The sequence below is a fragment of the Protomyctophum parallelum genome (genome assembly GCF_964188405.1).
Source record: "Protomyctophum parallelum genome assembly, chromosome: 23".
Taxonomy (NCBI): domain Eukaryota; kingdom Metazoa; phylum Chordata; class Actinopteri; order Myctophiformes; family Myctophidae; genus Protomyctophum; species Protomyctophum parallelum.
In genome coordinates, this window is record NC_139715.1 from 18,249,396 (window position 1) to 18,260,621 (window position 11,226).

Genomic DNA, 11,226 nt, shown 5'->3' on the forward strand with positions numbered 1-11,226 from the left:
CTGTCACGGGGCAACCCGTGCCCTATATACAAAGACACATGAAACTGCTTTCTATAACATGCAAGGACTAATGTTTTAAACTGGTGTATTGAAAACTGTTCACTGATTCTTTGCTTTGTCTCTCCTGCACTGCTGGTGGCATTTCCCTTGAATTAGGAAGGGGCCAAGTGCTATGCAGGAGAGGGGTGTTTCTTATAACTTAACATAGACAACCACAAAATCAAATGTGAAATTATGAAATAGCATTCATAGACCACTGGTGGAACAAAAACATCTATTTATTTTTCATGTATTTTTATAGGCCTAAATGTAACCTACCAATTTGTTACAAACTATCTTATTTTATCTGGGGAGAGAGAGAGAGAGAGAGAGAGAGAGAGAGAAAGAGCATCTTATTTACTCTCTTCTGCTTTTTCTTTGTTAAAGGAGTAGTTCACCCAAAAAACTACTTATTTTCTATCCCTGACACACCCATTCATGGAGATGTATTAGAAAATAAGTATTTTTGGGTAAACTAATCGTCAAATTTGCTTAAACAGAAAAATGACTCTTTTGGCCATGCTTTGGACAACCATGAGTGAGATGGTATGTTCACTATGGTCCTAGTGAGGAATTGTAGACTAATCATTAAAAAGGGTTTCTGCTTTGTTTGGCACAGAGAGGGTGGTGAATAACCAACCTTTTTGCGGAATCGACATCAAGAGATTTCGGAAGCATAATTTTTAATAAAGGGAATGCTAGTGATCGTTTGTCCTGGCGTCCCGACTTGAATGTATAAAGCAATTAATTCAATTAACAACTACAGATGGATCTCACCATCACGTGAAGTGTGTTAAGATAATATAAAAGGTGATCAATCTGATCATGGCCAGTGCAGAGGACACTCAGGTCTGTAATTGATTATGGAAGCCCTTTAAAATATTTTGTTTGAAAATCACTGATAGGCCCATGATTGGCACAGGGAAGAGTATAAAAATAGTTGAAAAAAAGCTGACATTTCCTTCCAGAGACTACTTAGGAGAATGTCTTTATTAGTTACTGTGATGAAAAGTACATCTGTAACATTTTATGCAGAATATTTTCAACATTGTTGGGGGGCTTCTATTTATTAGAAACCTTCTGGAGAAATACTAAAAGAGTTTAATTCCTGCTGTAAAGATGATCTCACTAACCATCTCAATTATCAGACTATAGATCCTACTAACGGTGTTGCATAACTCTGACCCAGTGACCTACACAATGTTCGTGGACACTAAAACTAAACACAAGTAAAACGTAATAACTGTAGAAAAGCTATCGTATAAAATATGAGATTATATCTGTCACGGGGCAACCCGTGCCCTATATACAAAGACACATGAAACTGCTTTCTATAACATGCAAGGACTAATGTTTTAAACTGGTGTATTGAAAACTGTTCACTGATTCTTTGCTTTGTCTCTCCTGCACTGCTGGTGGCATTTCCCTTGAATTAGGAAGGGGCCAAGTGCTATGCAGGAGAGGGGTGTTTCTTATAACTTAACATAGACAACCACAAAATCAAATGTGAAATTATGAAATAGCATTCATAGACCACTGGTGGAACAAAAACATCTATTTATTTTTCATGTATTTTTATAGGCCTAAAAGTAACCTACCAATTTGTTACAAACTATCTTATTTTATCTGGAGAGAGAGAGAGAGAGAGAGAGAGAGAGAGCATCTTATTTACTCTCCCTCTCTTCTGCTTTTTCTTTGTTAAAGGAGTAGTTCACCCAAAAAACTACTTCTTTTCTATCCCTGACACACCCATTCATGGAGATGTATTAGAAAATAAGTATTTTTGGGTAAACTAATCGTCAAATTTGCTTAAACAGAAAAATGACTCTTTTGGCCATGCTTTGGACAACCATGAGTGAGATGGTATGTTCACTATGGTCCTAGTGAGGAATTGTAGACTAATCATTAAAAAGGGTTTCTGCTTTGTTTGGCACAGAGAGGGTGGTGAATAACCAACCTTTTCGCGGAATCGACATCAAGAGATTTCGGAAGCATAATTTTTAATAAAGGGAATGCTAGTGATCGTTTGTCCTGGCGTCCCGACTTAAATGTATAAAGCAATTAATTCAAATAACAACTACAGATGGATCTCACCATCACGTGAAGTGTGTTAAGATAATATAAAAGGTGATCAATCTGATCATGGCCAGTGCAGAGGACACTCAGGTCTGTAATTGATTATGGAAGCCCTTTAAAATATTTTGTTTGAAAATCACTGATCTAGGCCCATGATTGGCACAGGGAAGAGTATAAAAATAGTTGAAAAAAAGCTGACATTTCCTTCCAGAGACTACTTAGGAGAATGTCTTCATTAGTTACTGTATGAAAAGTACATCTGTAACATTTTATGCAGAATATTTTCAACATTGTTGGGGGGCTTCTATTTATTAGAAACCTTCTGGAGAAATACTAAAAGAGTTTAATTCCTGCTGTAAAGATGATCTCACTAACCATCTCAATTATCAGACTATAGATCCTACTAACGGTGTTGCATAACTCTGACCCAGTGACCTACACAATGTTCGTGGACACTAAAACTAAACACAAGTAAAACGTAATAACTGTAGAAAAGCTATCGTATAAAATATGAGATTATATCTGTCACGGGGCAACCCGTGCCCTATATACAAAGACACATGAAACTGCTTTCTATAACATGCAAGGACTAATGTTTTAAACTGGTGTATTGAAAACTGTTCACTGATTCTTTGCTTTGTCTCTCCTGCACTGCTGGTGGCATTTCCCTTGAATTAGGAAGGGGCCAAGTGCTATGCAGGAGAGGGGTGTTTCTTATAACTTAACATAGACAACCACAAAATCAAATGTGAAATTATGAAATAGCATTCATAGACCACTGGTGGAACAAAAACATCTATTTATTTTTCATGTATTTTTATAGGCCTAAATGTAACCTACCAATTTGTTACAAACTATCTTATTTTATCTGGGGAGAGAGAGAGAGAGAGAGAGAGAGAGAGGGAGAGAGAGAGCATCTTATTTACTCTCTTCTGCTTTTTCTTTGTTAAAGGAGTAGTTCACCCAAAAAACTACTTATTTTCTATCCCTGACACACCCATTCATGGAGATGTATTAGAAAATAAGTATTTTTGGGTAAACTAATCGTCAAATTTGCTTAAACAGAAAAATGACTCTTTTGGCCATGCTTTGGACAACCATGAGTGAGATGGTATGTTCACTATGGTCCTAGTGAGGAATTGTAGACTAATCATTAAAAAGGGTTTCTGCTTTGTTTGGCACAGAGAGGGTGGTGAATAACCAACCTTTTTGCGGAATCGACATCAAGAGATTTCGGAAGCATAATTTTTAATAAAGGGAATGCTAGTGATCGTTTGTCCTGGCGTCCCGACTTGAATGTATAAAGCAATTAATTCAATTAACAACTACAGATGGATCTCACCATCACGTGAAGTGTGTTAAGATAATATAAAAGGTGATCAATCTGATCATGGCCAGTGCAGAGGACACTCAGGTCTGTAATTGATTATGGAAGCCCTTTAAAATATTTTGTTTGAAAATCACTGATAGGCCCATGATTGGCACAGGGAAGAGTATAAAAATAGTTGAAAAAAAGCTGACATTTCCTTCCAGAGAATACTTAGGAGAATGTCTTTATTAGTTACTGTGATGAAAAGTACATCTGTAACATTTTATGCAGAATATTTTCAACATTGTTGGGGGGCTTCTATTTATTAGAAACCTTCTGGAGAAATACTAAAAGAGTTTAATTCCTGCTGTAAAGATGATCTCACTAACCATCTCAATTATCAGACTATAGATCCTACTAACGGTGTTGCATAACTCTGACCCAGTGACCTACACAATGTTCGTGGACACTAAAACTAAACACAAGTAAAACGTAATAACTGTAGAAAAGCTATCGTATAAAATATGAGATTATATCTGTCACGGGGCAACCCGTGCCCTATATACAAAGACACATGAAACTGCTTTCTATAACATGCAAGGACTAATGTTTTAAACTGGTGTATTGAAAACTGTTCACTGATTCTTTGCTTTGTCTCTCCTGCACTGCTGGTGGCATTTCCCTTGAATTAGGAAGGGGCCAAGTGCTATGCAGGAGAGGGGTGTTTCTTATAACTTAACATAGACAACCACAAAATCAAATGTGAAATTATGAAATAGCATTCATAGACCACTGGTGGAACAAAAACATCTATTTATTTTTCATGTATTTTTATAGGCCTAAATGTAACCTACCAATTTGTTACAAACTATCTTATTTTATCTGGGGAGAGAGAGAGAGAGAGAGAGAGAGAGAGAGAGAGAGAGAGAGAGAGAGAGAGAGAGAGAGAGAGAGAGCATCTTATTTACTCTGCCTCTCTTCAGCTTTTTCTTTGTTATAGGAGTAGTTCACCCAAAAAACAACTTATTTTCTATCCCTGACACACCCATTCATGGAGATGTATTAGAAAATAAGTATTTTTGGGTAAACTAATCGTCAAATTTGCTTAAACAGAAAAATGACTCTTTTGGCCATGCTTTGGACAACCATGAGTGAGATGGTATGTTCACTATGGTCCTAGTGAGGAATTGTAGACTAATCATTAAAAAGGGTTTCTGCTTTGTTTGGCACAGAGAGGGTGGTGAATAACCAACCTTTTTGCGGAATCGACATCAAGAGATTTCGGAAGCATAATTTTTAATAAAGGGAATGCTAGTGATCGTTTGTCCTGGCAACCCGACTTAAATGTATGAAGCAATTAATTCAAATAACAACTACAGATAGATCTCACCATCACGTGAAGTGTGTTAAGATAATATAAAAGGTGATCAATCTGATCATGGCCAGTGCAGAGGACACTCAGGTCTGTAATTGATTATGGAAGCCCTTTAAAATATTTTGTTTGAAAATCACTGATCTAGGCCCATGATTGGCACAGGGAAGAGTATAAAAAATAGTTGAAAAAAAGCTGACATTTCCTTCCAGAGACTACTTAGGAGAATATCTTTATTAGTTACTGTGATGAAAAGTACATCTGTAACATTTTATGCAGAATATTTTCAACATTGTTGGGGGGCTTCTATTTATTAGAAACCTTCTGGAGAAATACTAAAAGAGTTTAATTCCTGCTGTAAAGATGATCTCACTAACCATCTCAATTATCAGACTATAGATCCTACTAACGGTGTTTCATAACTCTGACCCAGTGACCTACACAATGTTCGTGGACACTAAAACTAAACACAAGTAAAACGTAATAACTGTAGAAAAGCTATCGTATAAAATATGAGATTATATCTGTCACGGGGCAACCCGTGCCCTATATACAAAGACACATGAAACTGCTTTCTATAACATGCAAGGACTAATGTTTTAAACTGGTGTATTGAAAACTGTTCACTGATTCTTTGCTTTGTCTCTCCTGCACTGCTGGTGGCATTTCCCTTGAATTAGGAAGGGGCCAAGTGCTATGCAGGAGAGGGGTGTTTCTTATAACTTAACATAGACAACCACAAAATCAAATGTGAAATTATGAAATAGCATTCATAGACCACTGGTGGAACAAAAACATCTATTTATTTTTCATGTATTTTTATAGGCCTAAAAGTAACCTACCAATTTGTTACAAACTATCTTATTTTATCTGGAGAGAGAGAGAGAGAGAGAGAGAGAGAGAGAGAGAGAGCATCTTATTTACTCTCCCTCTCTTCTGCTTTTTCTTTGTTAAAGGAGTAGTTCACCCAAAAAACTACTTCTTTTCTATCCCTGACACACCCATTCATGGAGATGTATTAGAAAATAAGTATTTTTGGGTAAACTAATCGTCAAATTTGCTTAAACAGAAAAATGACTCTTTTGGCCATGCTTTGGACAACCATGAGTGAGATGGTATGTTCACTATGGTCCTAGTGAGGAATTGTAGACTAATCATTAAAAAGGGTTTCTGCTTTGTTTGGCACAGAGAGGGTGGTGAATAACCAACCTTTTTGCGGAATCGACATCAAGAGATTTCGGAAGCATAATTTTTAATAAAGGGAATGCTAGTGATCGTTTGTCCTGGCGTCCCGACTTAAATGTATAAAGCAATTAGTACAACTAGCAACTACAGATGGATCTCACCATGACGTGAAGTGTGTTAAGATAATATAAAAGGTGATCAATCTGATCATGGCCACTGCAGACGACACTCAGGTCTGTAATTGATTATGGAAACCCTTTAAAATATTTTGTTTGAAAATCACTGATCTAGGCCCATGATTGGCACAGGGAAGAGTATAAGATATAGTTGAAAAAAAGCTGACATTTCCATCCAGAGACTACTTAGGAGAATGTCTTTATTAGTTACTGTGATGAAAAGTTCATCTGTAACATTTTATGCAGGATATTCATCTTATTTTCAACATATAGTTGGGGGGCTTCTATTTATTAGAAACCTACTGGAGAAATACTAAAAGAGTTTAATTCCTGCTGTAAAGATGATCTCACTAACCATCTCAATTATCAGACTATAGATCCTACTAACGGTGTTGCATAACTCTGACCCAGTGACCTACACAATGTTTGTGGACACTAAAACTAAACACAAGTAAAACGTAATAACTGTAGAAAAACGATCGTATAAAATATCAGATTATATCTACTGAGAATCTATTTTATAGTAAGATACAGTATAGACCGAAGTGCATGTGATTTATGCTAAATAGTACTGCTCCTCCTCCAATCAAAGTGCACTGTTGGGACAACGCCGTCATATCTTATTTGACCAGCAGATGGAAATCCAGAGCAGAGTAAACAGTACAGAGAAAGAATTACCATAGACAACCACAAAATCAATTATGAAATAGCATTCATAGACCACTGGTGGAACAAAAACATCTATTTATTTTTCATGTATTTTTATAGGCCTAAATGTAACCTATCAATTTGTTACAAACTATCTTATTTTATCTGGGGAGAGAGAGAAAGAGAGAGAGAGAGAGAGAGAGAGAGAGAGAGAGAGAGCATCTTATTTACTCTGCCTCTCTTCAGCTTTTTCTTTGTTATAGGAGTAGTTCACCCAAAAAACAACTTATTTTCTATCCCTGACACACCCATTCATGGAGATGTATTAGAAAATAAGTATTTTTGGGTAAACTAATCGTCAAATTTGCTTAAACAGAAAAATGACTCTTTTGGCCATGCTTTGGACAACCATGAGTGAGATGGTATGTTCACTATGGTCCTAGTGAGGAATTGTAGACTAATCATTAAAAAGGGTTTCTGCTTTGTTTGGCACAGAGAGGGTGGTGAATAACCAACCTTTTTGCGGAATCGACATCAAGAGATTTCGGAAGCATAATTTTTAATAAAGGGAATGCTAGTGATCGTTTGTCCTGGCAACCCGACTTAAATGTATGAAGCAATTAATTCAAATAACAACTACAGATAGATCTCACCATCACGTGAAGTGTGTTAAGATAATATAAAAGGTGATCAATCTGATCATGGCCAGTGCAGAGGACACTCAGGTCTGTAATTGATTATGGAAGCCCTTTAAAATATTTTGTTTGAAAATCACTGATCTAGGCCCATGATTGGCACAGGGAAGAGTATAAAAAATAGTTGAAAAAAAGCTGACATTTCCTTCCAGAGACTACTTAGGAGAATATCTTTATTAGTTACTGTGATGAAAAGTACATCTGTAACATTTTATGCAGAATATTTTCAACATTGTTGGGGGGCTTCTATTTATTAGAAACCTTCTGGAGAAATACTAAAAGAGTTTAATTCCTGCTGTAAAGATGATCTCACTAACCATCTCAATTATCAGACTATAGATCCTACTAACGGTGTTGCATAACTCTGACCCAGTGACCTACACAATGTTCGTGGACACTAAAACTAAACACAAGTAAAACGTAATAACTGTAGAAAAGCTATCGTATAAAATATGAGATTATATCTGTCACGGGGCAACCCGTGCCCTATATACAAAGACACATGAAACTGCTTTCTATAACATGCAAGGACTAATGTTTTAAACTGGTGTATTGAAAACTGTTCACTGATTCTTTGCTTTGTCTCTCCTGCACTGCTGGTGGCATTTCCCTTGAATTAGGAAGGGGCCAAGTGCTATGCAGGAGAGGGGTGTTTCTTATAACTTAACATAGACAACCACAAAATCAAATGTGAAATTATGAAATAGCATTCATAGACCACTGGTGGAACAAAAACATCTATTTATTTTTCATGTATTTTTATAGGCCTAAAAGTAACCTACCAATTTGTTACAAACTATCTTATTTTATCTGGAGAGAGAGAGAGAGAGAGAGAGAGAGAGAGAGAGAGAGAGCATCTTATTTACTCTCCCTCTCTTCTGCTTTTTCTTTGTTAAAGGAGTAGTTCACCCAAAAAACTACTTCTTTTCTATCCCTGACACACCCATTCATGGAGATGTATTAGAAAATAAGTATTTTTGGGTAAACTAATCGTCAAATTTGCTTAAACAGAAAAATGACTCTTTTGGCCATGCTTTGGACAACCATGAGTGAGATGGTATGTTCACTATGGTCCTAGTGAGGAATTGTAGACTAATCATTAAAAAGGGTTTCTGCTTTGTTTGGCACAGAGAGGGTGGTGAATAACCAACCTTTTTGCGGAATCGACATCAAGAGATTTCGGAAGCATAATTTTTAATAAAGGGAATGCTAGTGATCGTTTGTCCTGGCGTCCCGACTTAAATGTATAAAGCAATTAGTACAACTAGCAACTACAGATGGATCTCACCATGACGTGAAGTGTGTTAAGATAATATAAAAGGTGATCAATCTGATCATGGCCAGTGCAGAGGACACTCAGGTCTGTAATTGATTATGGAAACCCTTTAAAATATTTTGTTTGAAAATCACTGATCTAGGCCCATGATTGGCACAGGGAAGAGTATAAGATATAGTTGAAAAAAAGCTGACATTTCCATCCAGAGACTACTTAGGAGAATGTCTTTATTAGTTACTGTGATGAAAAGTTCATCTGTAACATTTTATGCAGGATATTCATCTTATTTTCAACATATAGTTGGGGGGCTTCTATTTATTAGAAACCTACTGGAGAAATACTAAAAGAGTTTAATTCCTGCTGTAAAGATGATCTCACTAACCATCTCAATTATCAGACTATAGATCCTACTAACGGTGTTGCATAACTCTGACCCAGTGACCTACACAATGTTTGTGGACACTAAAACTAAACACAAGTAAAACGTAATAACTGTAGAAAAACGATCGTATAAAATATCAGATTATATCTACTGAGAATCTATTTTATAGTAAGATACAGTATAGACCGAAGTGCATGTGATTTATGCTAAATAGTACTGCTCCTCCTCCAATCAAAGTGCACTGTTGGGACAACGCCGTCATATCTTATTTGACCAGCAGATGGAAATCCAGAGCAGAGTAAACAGTACAGAGAAAGAATTACCATAGACAACCACAAAATCAATTATGAAATAGCATTCATAGACCACTGGTGGAACAAAAACATCTATTTATTTTTCATGTATTTTTATAGGCCTAAATGTAACCTATCAATTTGTTACAAACTATCTTATTTTATCTGGGGAGAGAGAGAAAGAGAGAGAGAGAGAGAGAGAGAGAGAGAGAGAGAGAGAGCATCTTATTTACTCTCCCTCTCTTCTGCTTTTTCTTTGTTAAAGGAGTAGTTCACCCAAAAAACTAATTATTTTCTATCAACGACACACCCCATGAACTCTTGAATTCATGGAGAAATAGAAAATAAGTATTTTTGGGTAAACTAATCGTTTAAGATTATGTCAAATTTGCTTAAACAGAGAAATTACACTCTTTCGGCCATGTAGACTAATCATTAAAAAGGGTTTCTGTTTTGTTTGGCACAGAGAGGGTGGTGAATAACCAACCTTTTTGCGGAATCGATATCAAGAGATTTCGGAAGCATAATTTAATAAGGGCAATGCTAGTGATCGTTTATCCTGGCATCCCGACTTCAATTTGTATAAAGCAATTAGTACAACTAACAACTAGAGATGGATATCACCATCACGTGAAGTGTGTTAAAAATAAAAGATAATATAAAAGGTGATCAATCTGATCATGGCCAGTGCAGTGGACACTCACCAGTTCACCAGGGTTGTTTGGGGGGATTCCAGGCGGTCCCCAGCAAAATACGTTTTTAAATAGCATCAAAGTCTGTTTGTCAGTACATTGGATACTTGCAAATAGCTGATCTGCAAGCATGTCATATCGCAATGTGTTGTGCAGCTTGTAGATCTGCTATTTTCTAGACATCTTGAAAGAAATGTTAATAAGGAATGTGGATGGCCATTTCTGAGGTGCTGCAGACAACCATTTTTGCCTTGCCCCCAAATTGATTCTTTTGGAATCCCGGAGGAGGATGTAGTTTTACCCAAAAAACGACTTAATGTTATTGCCTTCGCCTCATTAATCTCCCACAGGAGGATACTTTTACAGTGGAAGGCAGAGTCCCCTCCCTCGGCTAAGTCATGGTTGATTGTGTTATGTCCTTTCTGATCAAATTCACGATTCGAGGGTCCTCTGATACATTTTATAACCATTGGCAACCTTTACTATCGTATGTAAGCAGTTTAAAATCACTTTCACCTGATTGAAGACACACGGTGTTGGTGGTGGTGCAGATCTCTACTTGGTGCAAGATATACAGTATAGCCTAATATATCAGAAATCATTACACATGAGGGTCAAGCAATGAGCCAATTAAGCTCTTACAAGCTTTATCTCTTCTTAAGTATTTTAATTTTTTTTAATTATTTTATTATTATTTGTATTTATTACTTTTTGTCTCTTATTTTACCTCAATTTTAAGTTGTTTATTAATTATTTCTGTGAACATAACCCTGTGATCCCTTTCTTTGTATCTTAGTTATGTACTCAACCTATTGGTTTTATACCTGTATATATATATGTTGTTTTTATGTCTGGCCTCGTGGGGAAAGATGGTGGGTGGGGAGGATTGGGAAAGGAGTTGTTGGAGAAAATATAAAAACAAAGAGTTGTATTTTCTTTCTGTGAAACTTTCATATGATGTCATGCTCATACTCTTTGAATAAAATGTATAAAAAAAAAAAAAAGGAATGTGGCTGGCCCGGATTGGCGAGTGCCGTTTGAGGCAGCAAAAACAAATGGGCTAGAAGAAATTTAGGAAGAAAA